The following is a 17500-nucleotide window of genomic DNA, read 5'->3' on the forward strand; positions in this document are numbered from 1 at the left end:
GGGGGGGAGAAGGGGAGAAGGATTAGGATTGGGGAGGCTGGGAAGGGATGTGAAGGGTAAGCAAAGGAGGAGGCTGCAATGCAACGCATTATCCTGTCCACGTAATTGTAACCCCTCTGTACAGTATGTTCACAAATAAAATTAAATTAAAAAAAAAAAAAGAACTAAAAAAAAAAAAAAAAAAAAAAAAAAAAAAGAGTCTCACGGTCTTCGGTGCCCAGGCTGGCTTTGAACCGAGATCCTCAGATCTCAGCTTCCGGAGTAGCTAGGATTACAGGCGCGAGCCACCAGCGCCCAGCTATTTTCGTGTGTGTGTGTGTGTGTGTGTGTGTGTGTGTGTGTGTGTGTGTGTGTGTGTGTGTGTGTGTGTGTGTGTGTGTGTGTGTGTGTCGGGTGTGAGGCTTGAACTCTGGGGCTGGGTGCTGTCTCTCTCTGTGCTCTTCACCTTCCCAGCCCTCCCCCACTTGTTTTGCCAGTCTAGGGGCTGGCAAAAGAAGAAGAAGAGAGAGAGATTGAGTAAAATTAGCCATCCATCCTTCAGCCATCCTCCTTGAGACATTCTCAATGTCTCAGTGTGTCTCAATGTGTCTGGGTGGTAGAGAGCTTCCCTACAAACTCGGGCCTAAATGGCAGCAGCGGCAGCGGCGGCATCCATCTTGTTTACAGACCGAGTGGGTTCAAAATGAGAAGCCTCTACACTGAGTCTTTCCATGTTCTTGAGCTCACGTGGGCTTTCATGTTCTGTGTGGGTTGACACGGCAGGCGGGCGGGCGGCCCAGCGAGCAGAGCAGGGTGTGCCATTCATTGGAGATAAGAGTCTCTTTTGGGACACCGGTTCCTGCTCCCTCCTTCCTTCGGGGACACCAAGGAAGAAGTTGCCGCTGGCGGGTGGGTTCCAGGCTGGCAAGCAGAGTAAGCAGAGCCCCCGCTGGGACTGAAATAAAGTTCTTCCTAGAGTCCACAACGAAAAGCAAGGGGGGGGGGCGCGGAGGGGAGAGGACAGAGAGACAGAGAGGAGAGACAGACAGAGGCAGAGACAAAGAGAGACAGACACACAGACAGACACAGAGACACAGAGACCGACAGAAAGACACACAGGGAAAGAGATGGAGGGGGAACGAGAGAGATCCACAAGTCCAACTAGATTCCCCTGAATCAACAAACAGAGGGCCGGACGGACGGACGGACACACACAGACACACACAGACACACACTCACGAGCGCGCCAGACAGACAGACAGAGGGACACATGGAGGGGGATCCCTAGAGACCCATTAGTGTGACTGACTAGATCACCTGAATAAATCATTCCTTCCCTGCCCTGACCTCATGTATTAAGGTAGACTATTGGTATGGAGGTCTTCTTGTCACCAAACACAGGTGAGGGTTAGTGACTTTTTACCCTTCCATGTAGGGACTCTTCCCTTAGGACCCTTGATTTCGATCATTGAATAAGAATTTTTGGAAGAGACACTCTGGTGGAGTTTTATGGAGTAAGCAAGCAGGCAACCAGGCAACCAGACAACCAGACCAAAAAAAAAAAAAAAAGGCAGGCAGACAGACAGACAGACAGACAGACAGACAGACAGACAGACAGACAGACCCACGCAGCTCCTTGACTTCATGGGTGTTTTCAAGGTTAAAGCGGGGGGGGGGGAGGGAATGTGGCAGCTGAGTTAGGCACAGACAGTTAGTTGCTTTATCTTTGCCTCCACCTGAATTTCTAGATGTTTGGGGGCATTTCTTTATAGGTAAGAGAAACAGGGTCATTGACCCTTCCTCCCTTCCTTCCTTCCTTCCTTCCTTCCTTCCTTTCTTTCTTTCTTTCCTTCCTTCCTTCTTTCTTTCTTTCTTTCTTTCTTTCTTTCTTTCTTTCTTTCTTTCTTTCTTTCTTTCTTTCTTTCTTTCTTTCTTCTCCCACCATCTCTCTCTCTCTCTCTCTCTCTCTCTCTCTCTCTCTCTCTCTCTCTCTCTCTCTCTCTCTCTCTCTCTCTCTCTCTTCTCTCTCTCTCCTTTTTCTCTATTTTTTGGAGGCGTGGGCAATCCTGGGTCTTGAAGTCAGGGCCTGAGGACTGTCACTCAGGCACTCAGCATTTTCGGCTCAAGTCTAGCACTGTACCATTTGAGCCACAGCGCTACTTATGTCTATGTACGTGATATCTATCTATCTATCTATCTATCTATCTATCTATCTATCTATCTATCTATCTATCTATCTATCTATCTATCTATCTATCTATCTATCTATCTGTCTGTCTGTCTGTCTGTCTGTCTGTCTGTCTGTCTGTCTGTCTGTCTGTCTGTCTGTCTGTCTGTCTGTCTATCTGTCTGTCTATCTATCTATCTACCTATCTATCTATCTATCTATCTATCTATCTATCTATCTATCTATCTACCTATCTATCTATCTATCTATCTATGTATCTATCTATCTATCTATCTATCTATCTATCTATCTATCTATCTATCTATCTATCTATCTATGTATCGATATAGATATACATCTATATATATCTATATCTATATATATCTATGTGTGTGTGTGTGCGTGCGTGTGCTTGAGTATGTATATATGTATACATATATATGTGTTTATATGTATATACATATATAAACACATATTCATTTATTTATACATATACGTATATATGTATAAGCACACATATATTCATTTATTTATACATATATATATACACACACACACACACATATATATATATACTCATACATAGTGTGATACACACATATAAATATACGTATATTCAGTTATTATATACGTGCTTTTTTTTTTTTTTTTTTTTTTTGTTGGCCGTGGGGCTTGAACTCTGGGCCTGGGCGCTGTCCCTCAGCTCTTCAGCTCAAGGCGAGCGCTCAACCACTTGAGCTACAGCACCACTTCCAGTTTTCTGGTGGTTTATTGGAGATCGGAGTCTCACGGTCTCTCCTGCCCGGGCTGGCTTTGAACCGCCATCCTCAGATCTCAGCCTCCTAAGTAGCTAGGATTACAGGCGTGAGTCACCAGCGCCCGGCTTATTTACATGCTTTTTGGTTGTTGTTTTCCACCCCCCCCCCGCCCCCGACTTGGGGCCTTGGGAAGGGAACTGCAGGGGAGGGGGGGTGCAGAGGCATTTTCTCCTTCGGGAAACCAGATGATGATTGAATAAAATTAGCCATCCATCCTTGAGACATTCTCAAGGTGGTGGGCTGGAATGTGTCTGGGTGGTAGACAGATTCCCTAAAAACTCGGGTCTAAATGGCAGCAGCGATGGGAGTGGCATCCATCTTGTTTACAGACCGAGTCTCCATGTTCAACATGAGACTCCTCTAAACTGAGTCTTTGCATGTTCTTGAGCTCATGTGTGGCTTTCATATTCTGTGTGGGTTGTCACGGGCGGGCGGGTGGCCAGGCGGGTGATTCATTGGAGATAAGAGTCTCTTTTGGGGCACCGGTTCCTGCTCCCTCCTTCCTTCGGGGACACCAAGGAAGAAGTTGCCTCTGGCGGGTTCCAGGCTGGCAAGCTGAGTAAGCAGAGACCACTGGGCCTGAAACACAGTTCTTCCTTGAGTCCACACAGAAAAGCAAGGGGTGGGGGAGGGGAGAGGACAGAGACACAGGAGAGACAGACAGAGAGACAGAGACCCAGAGACCGGTGGAAAGACACACAGAGTAAGAGATGGAAGGGAGAGCGAGTGAGAGATCCACAAGTCCAACTAGATCTGAGACACACACACACACACACACACACACACACACACACACAGAGGGAGACATGGACGGGGAACCAGAGACCCATTACTGTGACTGACTAGATCACCTGAATAAATTATTCCTTCCCTGCCCTGCCCTCATGTATTAAGGTAGACTCTTGGTATGGAGTTCTTCTTGTCACCAAACACAGGTGAGGGTTAGTGACTTTTTACCCTTCCATGTAGGGACTCTTCCCTTAGGACCCTTGATTTCGATCATTGAATAAGAATTTCTGGAGGAGTCACTCTGGTGGAGTTTTTATGGAGTAAGTAAGCAAGCAGGCAAGCAGAGACAACCAGACCCCCAAAAAAGGCACAGACAGACAGACAGACAGACAGACAGACACACAGACAGACAGACAGACAAGGACATACTCTAATACAGTGTGGGTGCTCTTGAAGGGAGAGAGACCTACACAGCTCCTTGACTTCATGGGTGTTTTCAGGGTTAGACAGGCGGGGGGGGGGGGGGAGATGTGGCAGCTGAGTTATGTACAGATAGCTGTTTTATCTTTGCCCCAACCTGAATTTCTAGATGTTTGGGGCATTTCTCTACAGGTAAGAAAAACAGGTCATTGACCATTCCTTCCTTCCTTCCTTCCTTCCTTCCTTCCTTCCTTCCTTCCTTCCTTCCTTCCTTCCTTCCTTCCTTCCTTCCTTCCTTCCTTTTTTTACTTTCTCTCTTTCTTCTCCCCACCCCCCTCTCTCTCCTTTTTCTTTATTTTTTTGGGTGGGTGGGCAATACTGAGACTTGAAGTCAGGGCCTCAGCACTGTCACTCAACTTCTTCTTTTTTTTCACATATGAATAATTTTACAGTTTATTTCATTAAAATTATATTCTCAGAAAGGTAAAAAATATATATTAGCTATTTCATCAAATGAAGTAATTATACTAACACATAACATAAGTTAGTGAAAGTTTTATCTGTCATGAATAGGACAAAAAGTATCATCAAACAACATTTCTAGGAATCACACTCAACTTCTTTTGCTCACGTCTAGCACTGTATCATTTGAACCACATCACCACTTCTGGCTTTCTCTCTCTCTCTCTCTCTCTCTCTCTCTCTCTCTCTCTCTCTCTCTCTCTCTCCAGACACACACACACAGACACACACATGCATATACATACATATACACATATATTTATACACATACATACATATATATCTATCTATGCTTATATGTAGTGTGATACAAACATATATATATTTATTATTTTCAGTTTTTTTGTCGTCGGGTGTGAGGCTTGGACTCTGGGTCTGGGTGCTGTCTCTCTGCTCTTCATCTGAAGGCTCACTACTGTTCTGCCACTTGAGCCACAGGGTGCCACTGCTCCCCTTTTCTGTTTATATAGTGCTGAGGAATCGAACCCAGGGCCTCATGCTTGCAAGGGGAGCGAGCACTCTACCACTAAGCCACCTTCCTAGCTCTCCCCCCTTTTTTGGCCAGTCCAGCATGGAAGGCTCCTGCATCTTGTTTGTATGGACATACTCACAGCTGAATAACTGAGTTGTTTTGCTTAATAAAAAAAAAATCCTGGTGTTGATATATGTGGAGGGGAAGGGAAAAAACAAATTGTTAAAACAGGGTTACAGGAGGACCCATTGAAACAATGAGATATACAAGTCGTTATGTCGAAAAACGAACTTTACAACTTTGGTGGGGGGACGGCGGGGGGGGGGGGAGGATACGAAGGGATGGGAAGGGGAAAAAAAGCAGGAGGCTACAATGCTTATAAGAAATGTGCTCATTATCTTACCCATGTAATTGTAACCCCTCTGTACAGTATTTTCACAATAAAAATATATTTAAAAAATATATATTTAAAAAAAAAACTTGGTACAGTAGTCTAGAAACATGGTTGCTATTACAGCCTTCATTTGCTTCACTTGACCACTGTTTTCTCATTTAACAGCTTTTGGCGACAAGCATGATTATTTTTCGTGGGGTGGGGGTGACTGTTTTGAGGCTTTCCCAAATTTTTATGTCCAACAGGTTACCAGATCTAAGGAAAACCCAGAAGTTCGAGAATTAAGTAACTCTCGGGCTCAAACTACAGAGAAAGAAAAGGAGAAAGAGAGACCTATGGAGGGAAGGGGTTGGGGCGTTGGGGGGAGAGGTCATAGAAAGGAAAAGAAAACAGGGAAAAATAAAAACACAAAGTAAAGGTCGTTTTTAAGTGGAGGCCTGGACTCAAACCAGGCCACTGACTGAGGCTTCCTCATTATGGGATTTCAAAAGTGGGCCTTGGCTTCTTGCAGAAGTCATCTCGATGTGTTGGTATTCTGCTGTACATATCATTTGGAAGCGACTCTATCTTTTCACTCCATGGTGAATGTATTCACATATATGTTCCTATAGAAAACCAGTTTCGTGTGTTTTCTCTCACATATGCAAAAGGTACGTTTAAAATAGGGGAGACATTAGATCTCTGGACTGACTGCCTGGCTGGCTGCTTGGCTGGCTGCTTGGCTGGCTGCCTGGCTGCCTGGCTGCCTGGCTGCCTGGCTGCCTCACTCACTCACTCACTCACTCACTCACTCACTCACTCACTCACTCGCTCACTCACACACTCACACACTCACACACAGTAAGACCCAAAAGACAGGATAGATACTTTTAGGGGGAGAAACACCCACCGAGGCAAGGCCCAATGGTTATGTGCCCAGAAATGAAAGTGAAACCTTGAAAACACACAGAGGAAAAAGAAACAAAGTAAACTCTCTACCTTGAGCCTGTAGTAGGGTTTAAGAGATGATTCTGTTGGTTTCCCATGCATGCATGGGGGGGAGGGGGGGGTGCTTTGACCCATGCTCTGTTTCTTTTTAAAATTTACTTCCCTCCCCGGTGTAAGTTTCCTCCTTTCTTTGAGGAAACTCTTGGCTCCGTTCCCGCAGTATACTCATTGTTTGTGCAAAAGCTCAGAGGAAGGGAGCTGCTCTTTTCCCTTCCACCACCCACCCCCACCTATTAGTTTTCTTTCCTAATAACTGTTCGTTTATGAGGGACTGAAAAGTGAAGAAAATAGGATGTGTGGAGCCATTCATTAGGAAGCTGTCCGGCTGTCTTGTCTCTGAATTCCTGGTGGTGCTTTCCCAGGCCTCATTTCCCCCTGGAAATTATCCTGCTTGCCTCTGTGTTCAATTCTGGGAAGGAAGATAGGCCGAGATAAGGCAACCTCTTGGCACGAAGCTGGAACACACGGCCACCTCGCCTCACGGGTACACAGCCTCATCATCCTATCCCGAGGGTCCTCCCTCCGTCAACAGTTTCTTACAACGATTTTTATTAGTTTAGTGGCCCTACTGAGGTTGAAATTCAAGGCCTCAACTCAGGCAGGCCTGCTGGGGTGGGCGTGTTTGTTTCTTCTTCTTTCTCCTCCCCCCCCCACCCTCCTCCCTCCGCCAGGGCGCTTAAGTCGTTGCCATGACGACATTTACAAGACAAAGGAACGTTGCCTGAAGTTCCTGAGTTGACTGGGGCTCCAGGCTTAAACCAGCCCACCCCACCCCCACCCCCGACCCGCCCTGCGTCCTCTGGGAAACACCCCGGCGGGGTGGGGGGTGGGGCGGCCAGCCCTCAGCTCCTGTAACTTCATTAGCGCGCGGGGTGGGGTGGGGGTGAGTGAATCAGCCTCCCCTCCCCCTCCCCGTCTTTACAAAAGTGGCCTCTTTTGCCCTTGGGCAGGAAAAGTCTGCGCGCGCGCGCTCTCTCTCTCTGGTCTTTTTCTGCTGGGACCCTCCCTGCCTACCACCAGCAGCCACTGACTTCCTGCAAGCTGGAGTTGTCAGATTACTTCCACCCGCCCGCTGCCACTAGTATGCCTCCCGCCCAAGCCCGCCAGGGACAGAATGGGAGGGGCGGGCGGGGAAGCTGGCATGCTTGCCTGTGCTCTGCCCTCTGCCCCTCCGGGAGGCATGACTGTGACCGTGGGATGTCCCCGTGGCCGACCCCTAAGCTCCCACCCTCTGGACGGAGGAGAGTGAGGGGAAAAAGGAGTTCAGGAGTCTTGTCTCCCCTCCATCTTCCCGCCTAGGTCAGGCCAGGATCTGCCTCTCTTCTCCCTGTCCCTGTTCCCCGTTCCTCTTAAGGAGTGACTGGAGAAACTGTCCGTCTGTGTTTGTGATTGTGATTAACATCGCAAAAACCTTCAAAGAATCTCAGATCGGTTAGAAGCCCGTTGGGTTTCACTTCTCAGGCGTGAGGGGTTGTTATCTCCCCCTCCCTCTCTCCTTTGATTTTTTACAAATTGTTAGGGAAATGGTGACATACAGAACGGTTACAGTATGCCAGCCCACACCGGTGGCTCGCGTCTGTAATCCTAGCTGCTCAGGAGGCTGAGAGCTGAGGATCACGGTTCAAAGCCAGGCAGGGCAGGAAAGTCACCAGACTCTTATCTCCAATGAGGCACTAGAAAATCGGAAGTGGCGTTGTGGCTCAAGCGGTAGAGCACTCGCTTTGAGCTGAAGAGTTTAGGGACAGCGCCCAGGCCCAGAGTTTAAGACCCACCACTGACAAAAAAAAAAAAAAAAAAAGGATAGGAAAGATTACATTACATAAGTGAGGTAGGAAGAGTACATTTTTTTTTAATTAATAAGTTTTTTTTTTTTTTTGTCGTTGGGCTTGAACTCTGGGCTTGGGGGCTATCCTGCCCGGGCTGGCTTTGAACCGTGATCCTCAGCTCTCAGCCTTCTGAGTAGCTAGGATTACAGGCGTGAGCCACCGGCGCCCGGCTAATGAGTTGTGTTAATTGTGAAAATACTTACAGAGTGGTTACAATGACACGAGCAAGGAAATGAGTACATTTCTTATCAAGCATTGTTGCCTCCTCCTTTGTTTCCATTCCTGCCCTCCCATCTTCCCCCACCCCCTAAAAAAGAGTACTTTTTTTTTTTGGACAATGTCACCCCTTCCCTGGCTCTCTCACAGGTTTTCCCTCCCTCAAGTTCTGTTTGTTCCCCACCCACAGGTTGTTTGTCAACATAGTGTCTAGTGAGTGCCACTGTTGCACTTCTTCATCCTGGGTCCCTCCATTTCTTGCCCCTCCCGGAAATAGATGAAGGAAGAAACAATGGGGGGGGAGAAGAGAAAACAAAATAACATCGATGATAACAAACACAAAGAAAGGGGAAGACTTCTTGTTATATGATCAGAGGTATATAGGCATTGCACTTTGGTGAGCCTCATGTCTTCAATTAAGCAACCCAAAGGCCAGAAGTGGAGTTTTGGCTCAAATGGCAGACTGCCAGTCTCTTTTTTTTTTTTTGGCGCGGGGGCTGGGTGGTCCGGTCGTGGGGCCTGAACTCTGGGCCTGGGCGCTGTCCCTCATCTCTTCAGGTTAAGGCTAGCACTCTACAACTTGAGCCACAATGCCACTTCCGGCTTTTTTTCTGCTTATGTGGTGCTGAGGAATCGAATCCAGGGCCTCATGCATGCAAGGCAAGCGCTCTACCACTGAGCCACCTTCCCAGCCCCAGAGTGCCAGTCTTGAGCACAAGAGCCAAGGGACAGCACTCAGGCTCTGAGTTCAAGCCCCAGGACTGACTGGGGCGTGCACACACACACCCTGCACCCCTTGATCTTTGCTGCTGTTTCCTACCACACAGGCACAGGCATGCATGGCAGCATGTGATCTACGTCCCCCCCTCCCCCCACACACACTTTGCACTGCCGCCACCACCACCGCCGCCGCCACCAACTATAGCAACAGACTTCCTAGGCTTCCCCTCCACCACCACCACCCCCTCCGCCCCGGGCCCTAGTTTAGATCGATGAACCAAAGTGTCCCCACTGCACGTTCGGCTCTGGCAAATATCAGATAGGATTACAGTGATGAGGAGAGAGGAGCGACCGCCATGGATTGACTGTAGGGCCCAGAGGACAGAATGCCAGCCCAGGCCCATTCATAGGTCAAGCCAGGAAAATGTTTTTTGTTTTTGTTTTTGTTTTTGATTTCCGGTCTCTCTCCACACCCCATGTGTTTTGTCTGTCTGTCTCTCTGTGCCATAGGGGTTTGCCATTCATGACCTGTGTGGGCGGGGATGTGCTGGTGTGTGTGTGTGTGTGTGTGTGTGTGTGTGTGTGTGTGTGTGTGTGTGTGTGTGTGTGTAGGGGGAGGTGTTCCTTCCTCACAAGACCTTCCTAAGTGTCTTGATCGATCTTGGGCCTGACGTTCTTTTTCCTTGTTTTGGGGTGCCACCTACTGGACACCGTGTGGAGTGACAGGGAATGATTCGGTGCTGATGGCGGGGGCTGGCGACTCTCGCGAGAGTCCGAGAGACTCTCGCGAGAGTAGCGATGAGGTATCGCCGGCTCTCTTCTGCGGCTTTATTTATTTACAACGAAACAAAACGAAACAACAGCAAACAAGGAAATGTTCTTGAAGGGAGGGCCGAGCGGAGGGGGAGGGGGGCCCGCAGGGGGTGTTTTTTTTCGTTATTTTCTGGACACGGAATTCGTTTGGATATTATGTCTTACGAGCAAACTGTACCAGTTTATTTACGGTTGTAATTTTTTTTTTTTTTTTTTTTTTGGGATCCGGTCGTGGGGCCTGAACTCTGGGCCTGGGCGCTGTCCCTCAGCTCTTCAGCTCAAGGCTAGCGCTCTACCACTTGAGCCACAGCGCCACTTCCGGCTTTTTTCTTTTTGCTTAATGTGGTGCTGAGGAATCGAACCCAGGGCCTCAGGCATGCAAGGCAAGCACTCTACCACTGAGCCACCTTCCCAGCCCCTACGGTTGTAATTTATATACAGTACCACAAATGTCTTTACGTCCGTATTATGAAAAAGGGTCCCACGGCTGCAGTGGGTGAAAGATTGAGACGGGGAAGGGGGGACCAAGATGGCGACGGGGCAGTAGGGAAACGCCACAGCTCTCTCCAACCAAAAAGAGAGTTCGAGTTCCAACGCTTAATCTCCCCAAGAGACCGACAACAACAAAAAGACGAACACTCAGAGAAAAACCAGAGGCGGAGAATAACAAAAAAGAAAGAGGAAAAGAATTTCAAAACAGAAAAAAGCGAAGACCCCTCCCCCAACCTTTACTGGCCGCGCGGCAGCGCGCCAAGCCGCCGGCCAGCCGGCCCGGCGGGGGCTGTGGGAGCCCCAGAGAAACAGCAGAGACACAGGGGGCCACTTTCAGAACATCTGGTACTGGTTTGCAGAACAGCAGATCACCAGGAACAGAGAAACCTACCAGCCGGGAGTCTCCACGAGGATCCCACCCCCACCCCTCACTCTCCACCCTAGCAGAGAGGCTCCATCCCGCCAAAGTCGCTCGGCATCAGCAGAGTGACAAAAGGACCTGCGGCAGACCACCCGGCCCGCCGGATCGCGATCGCAACGATCCAGCACTCTCCACCCGAGCAGAGAGGTTCCATCCCGCCAAAGCGGCTCGGCGCGACAAAGGGTCCTGTCTGCAGACCACCCGCCCGCCCGATCACGATCGCAACAACCCGGCGGGGTCACTTGGGCCCCAGAGGTACCGAGAAGAAGCTGCCTGAGCGTGGACACTCTTGACCCAACAGCTTCGACAGAGGCAGAGTTAGAAAAGAATCACACAGAGCCACCACCGCCCAACCCAGCCCGGATTGCAACAACTGACGACCTACACCACACAGAAACAACCAGCTCCAGGGTGAGTACCCCACAGGGGAAGTGTATCCCTCAAGGGAGACCAGAGCTGGAGGGAATCCCCAGACCCTGACCTAGACTCCCTACCCCAGCACCCGGACCACAGGACCCACTAAAACTGGGAACTGTTTGAGAGCTCCACCAGCCCGTGGAGCACACTCAGCTGGCCAGGCTAGAGCAAGAGCACCCCTGGAAGGGAGCTTAAATGCCCAAGCCAGGAACAGCGCCCCTGGGTCAAGACTACCAACAGTAGAAGAAATTTGAACTGTGTCCCCCAGGCTGTATAACCTAGGGGGTATACACATCAGCACAGGCCTAACAAGCGCGCTCCAGGCTGGGGCCGGAACCAAGCCCGGGGATCCGGCACCTGAACAACACAACCAACTCCTCCCAATTGAAGTAAAAAGCTGAGCATACGCCTCAACAGAGGGGAGAAAACCAGGAAACAACACTCCCCTGGGAAGCACGCCTGTGACAACAAAAGACCTGGAGGCCCAGGACAAGAGAAGCCCAAACCCCACCAAAACTCCACCCATATACCCTAGACTGGGAATTGGGCAACACAGGCTGCCAGCACCTGATAGTAAGCAGGAGCTCAGACTGTTAAGGCGGCTCAGCAATAGAGTGATAGTCTTGGATGTATGAGGCCCTGGATCTGATTCCTCAGCATCACAAAAGCAAAAAGGGTCAGAAGTGGTGCTGTGGCTCAAACGGTAGGGTGCCAGCCTTGAGCTGAAAAGCTGAGGGACAGCACCCAAACCTAGAGTTCAAGCCCACAACCAGCCCAAAACAAATAAACAAAAACACATCAGGAGCCCATAGCAGACTCCAGCATTTGGGAGAGTGCATCCAGAGCATCTGTTCTTCACAAGAGCACCCGTAGGAGCAAACACAAGCAGTCTAGGCTGCTCAACCCTTCCAAAGGCGGGAACTGTCAGCAATCTACAGCAGAGAGCTGAGAATCCTAAGTAAGTCAGAATAGCAGCTGGAAATAGGCTCCCAACAGAACCCAGATCAGGCACAGACTCTCTCTACCAATACAGAATCAGCAACCAAGCAAAGACAGACACACCAAAACAAAATTGAAGAGCAGTCTCCTGAACCTCCATGCGAAAATCACAGAGAAAAATCACAAGGTTTACTACCACCCAGGACAGCAAGCTCACCTCAAAAGCCAGCAGCCACACAGGGGAGAGCCCCAGTGGGAGCAAAGCAGGAATGGAAGACAAAGGCTACTTCCAAGGGTTGCTGGAGGCAATGACTCAAGAAATAAAGCGAGAAATTGATCAGAAATTGAAAGAGCACAAGGATGAACTATCCAAAGAGATACAGGGTATCAAACAAGAGATGCATGCAAAAATAGAAGCTGCACAAACCTCAATAAGAAGTGAGATAAACGCCAAATTAGAGGTAATGCATACCTCATTGAGAGGTGAGATCAGTACTCTGAGAACCAACATTGAATCCATAAAGGGATCCATTTCCTCCATGCAAACCACAATAGAAGCCACTGTCAACAGAGTGAATGAAATGGAAGGTCGAGTGTCAGATACAGAAGACAGAATACACCAACTGGACCAAAAAGTGACAGATATGGAAAAATTACTCAAATTAAACCAAAGGGATATTCAAGAGCAAGCAGATAATGCTAAAAAATTTAACCTTCGCATAATTGGAGTGGACGAAGGTGAGGAATTCCAGAGCAAGGGAATGCAACACCTATTTAACAAGATAATCAATGAAAATTTTCCCCACCTCAAAAACGACCATCTTAACTACATCACAAAAGCTTATCGAACACCCAACAAGCAAGACCCCAGGAGAAACACTTCTAGACACATTATAGTAAAAATGATAGATCTGAATAATAAGGAAACAATCCTGCATGCAGCAAAAATGAAGAAGGAGCTATACTACAATGGGAAAAAAATAAGAATTACTGCAGATCTCTCCACACAAACAATGAATGCAAGAAAAGCCTGGGAAAGCACCATACGAGCCCTGAGAGCCAATAACTGCCAACCCAGACTGATCTACCCGGCAAAGCTAGCATTCACATTTGATGGAGAACTGAAAACTTTTAATAGCAAAGAAAAACTAAATGAATTCATAAACATTAAGCCAGCATTACAAAGAATTCTAAGAGGGGGGACACAACCTGAAGAAAGCAGCCAGGAACTGGGGCCTGCCCCAAACAGGCATTACTCAAAGTCTAACTGAGCAAGCACAGGAGGAAAGGAAAAAAGAAAAACTTAGGAAAACGGAATGGCAGGGACAACAATGCATCTCTCTATACTTTCTCTTAATATAAATGGGCTGAATTCGCCAATTAAAAGAAAACGAACTGAGGACTGGATCAGAAAACAAGACCCATCCATCTGTTGCCTTCAGGAGACCCACCTCTCAGCCAAACATACAAACAAACTCAGAGTGAAGGGGTGGAAAAGGATCTACCAATCAAACGCCCCCAGTAAGAAAGCAGGTGTAGCTATCCTGATATCTGACAAAATAAACTTTTCATTAAAATCAGTACAGAAAGACAAGGACGGACACTACATATTAATAAAGGGAACAATCCAAGAGGAGGATATAACCATCATCAACTTATATGCCCCAAATATTGGTGCACCCAGATATGTCAAACAAATGCTCTCAAACTTACAGAATAAAATAGATCCCAATACGATAATACTAGGAGACTTTAACACACCACTCTCACCAAAGGACAGGTCTACCAACCAGAGGATTGGCAAAGAAGCTACCGAATTAAGAGAGGCCATACTTCAAGCGGAATTAACTGACATCTACCGAGTATTTCACCCTAAAACAACACAGTACACATTCTTCTCAGCAGCTCACGGAACTTTCTCCAAAATAGACCATATCATAGTTCATGCAAGGAACTTAAGCAAATACAAAGGGATCGACATAATCCCCTGTATCCTATCTGACCACAGTGGAATCAAGCTAGCTCTCAATAACAAAGCATACCGCAGAAATTTCTCCAATACATGGAAATTGAACAGCACACTCCTTAACAATGCCTGGATAACAGAAGAGATCAGAGAAGAAATAAAGCACTTCCTACAACTCAATGAAAATGAAAACACCTCACAAAGAAACTTGTGGGACACAGCAAAAGCAGTCCTGAGGGGCAAATTTATTGCCCTCAGTGTCCACATCAAGAGAATGGAGACAGACCAAGTAAATAACCTCATGTTGCAATTAAAACAGCTAGAAAAACAGGAAAAAATGGAACCTAAAGCTACTAGAAGAAGCCAGATAACCAAATTAAAAGCAGAGATTAACCAATTAGAAAATCAGAAAACCATAACCAAAATAAACCAAACAAAAAGCTGGTTCTTTGAAAAAATAAACAAAATTGATGGCCCATTGGCTAGATTAATTAAAAAAAGAAGAGAGGAAACCCATATTAATAGGATTAGGGATGCCACGGGAAACATCACCACACGTACCCAAGATATCCAAACAATTCTAACAGACTACTTTCAAAAGCTATACTCTCTAAAGGAAGAAAATCGGGCAGAAATGGATGCATTTTTAGAGAAATACAAGTTGCCCAAACTGAGCAAAGAAGAAGTTAACCAATTAAATAAGCCAATATCCTATAATGAGATACAGGAAGCTATCAAAAGTCTTCCAACAAAAAAAAGCCCAGGACCAGATGGATTCACAGCAGAATTCTATAAGACCTTTAAACAAGAACTAATACCCATACTCCTCAAGCTCTTCAGAGAAACAGAGAAGGAAGGAGCTATCCCAAACTCATTCTACGAAGCCAATATCACACTCATCCCCAAACCAGGCAAAGACCCAACCAAAAAGGAGAATTACAGGCCAATCTCCTTGATGAACACAGATGCAAAGATCCTTAACAAGATTCTAGCTAACAGAATCCAGAAACACATAAAAAAAATAATTCACTATGACCAGGTAGGCTTCATCCCAGAGACACAGGGATGGTTTAACATACGTAAGTCAATAAATGTAATCCAACATATCAACAGAGCCAAGGTCAAGAATCACATGATTATCGCTACAGATGCAGAAAAGGCCTTTGACAAAATTCAACATTCATTCATGCTAAAAGCTCTGGAGAAAATAGGAATAGAAGGAACATTTCTAAAAACAATAAAAGCCATTTATGACAGACCAATAGCCAATATTATACTTAATGGGGAAAAGCTACAACCAATTCTCCTAAAATCAGGAACAAGGCAAGGATGCCCACTGTCTCCACTCCTCTTCAATATAGTCCTAGAACCCTTAGCCAGGGCAATAAGGCAAGAAAAAGATATTAAAGGGATCCTCATAGGAAAAGAAGAAGTTAAACTATCCCTTTTTGCAGACGACATGATACTATACCTCCACGATCCCAAAAACTCCATCCCCAAACTCTTAGAAATCATAAATCACTTCGGCAAAATAGCAGGATACAAAATAAACCCACAAAAATCAGTTGCCTTCCTATACACTGATAATGTACAGTAAGAGAGGGAAATAAAGGGAGCAACCCCATTCACAATAACCTCCCGAAAAATAAAATATTTAGGAATTAACCTAACCAAAGATGTAAAAGAACTATTTAATGAGAACTATAAAAAGTTAAAGAAAGAAATTGCAGAAGACACTAGGAAATGGAAAGACCTCCCATGCTCCTGGATAGGCCGACTTAATATAGTAAAGATGGTAATACTTCCAAAACTAATATACAAATTCAACGCAATTCCTATTACAATCCCAATGACGTACATCACTGAAATACAGAAAACAGTCCAAAAATTCATATGGAACAACAAAAGACCTAGAATAGCCAAAACAATTCTAGGGGATAAAGACAATATGGGAGGGCTATCCATGCCGAACTTCAAACTCTACTACAGAGCTATAATAACAAAGACAGCATGGTACTGGCACAAAAACAGACCCGAAGACCAATGGAACAGAATAGAAGATCCAGAAATAAATCCACAGGCCTACAGCCAGCTGATATTCGACAAAGGAGCCAAAGACATACAATGGAAGAAACACAGCCTCTTCAACCGCTGGTGCTGGGAAAACTGGGCAGCCACATGCAGAAAACTAAAAGTGGACCCCAGCCTATCACCATGCACCAACATCAACTCAAAATGGATTAAAGACCTTAACATTAAACCTGAATCTCTGAAACTACTGCAGGACAGAGTAGGAGAGACACTTGAACTAATAGGCACAGGAAGGAACTTCCTGAACAGAGTCCCAGGGTCACAACAAATTGGAGAGAGACTCGACAAATGGGACTACCTTAAAATAAAAAGCTTCTGCACAGATAAAGCTATCGCAACCAAGCTAGAAAGACAACCAACTAATTGGGAAAAAATATTTACCAGCAATATATCAGACAAGGGGTTAACATCCTGTATATACAGGGAACTCAAGAAACTAATCCCTCCCAAACCCAACACACCAATTACTAAATGGGCAAGGGAACTAAAGAGGGACTTCTCAAATGAAGAAATAAAAATGGCAAAGAAACACATGAGGAAATGTTCATCATCCCTGGTGGTGAAGGAAATGCAAATAAAGACAACCCTGAGATACCACCTTACCCCAGTCAGAATGTCCCACATCCACAAATCAGCCAACGACAAATGCTGGAGGGGATGTGGAGAACGAGGAACGCTATTACACTGCTGGTGGGAATGTACACTCATACAACCACTTTGGAAAGCAGTCTGGAGGGTCCTTAGAAAGCTAAAGATTGACCTCCCTTACGACCCAGTCATACCACTTCTAGGCATCTACCCTGAACAACAGGAACCAATATACAAGGACACGTGCACCTCCATGTTTATTGCAGCACTGTTCGCAATAGCTAGGATATGGAAACAACCTAGATGCCCCACCACAGATGAATGGATCCAAAAATTGTGGTATCTATACACAATGGAATATTATGCAGCCATTAGAAACGACAAAATAATGGCATTTGCAGGGAAATGGATGGAGCTAGAAGGAATCATGTTGAGCGAGGTAAGCCAAGAACGAAGAGACAAACAGTACATGGTCTCCCTGATAAGTGGATGATGAATCCAAAATGTTAGGTGATATGACAAA

The sequence above is a fragment of the Dipodomys merriami genome, unplaced genomic scaffold (genome assembly GCF_024711535.1).
Source record: "Dipodomys merriami isolate MVZ:Mamm:240054 unplaced genomic scaffold, mDipMer1.0.p SCAF_75, whole genome shotgun sequence".
NCBI classification, from domain to species: Eukaryota; Metazoa; Chordata; class Mammalia; order Rodentia; family Heteromyidae; genus Dipodomys; species Dipodomys merriami.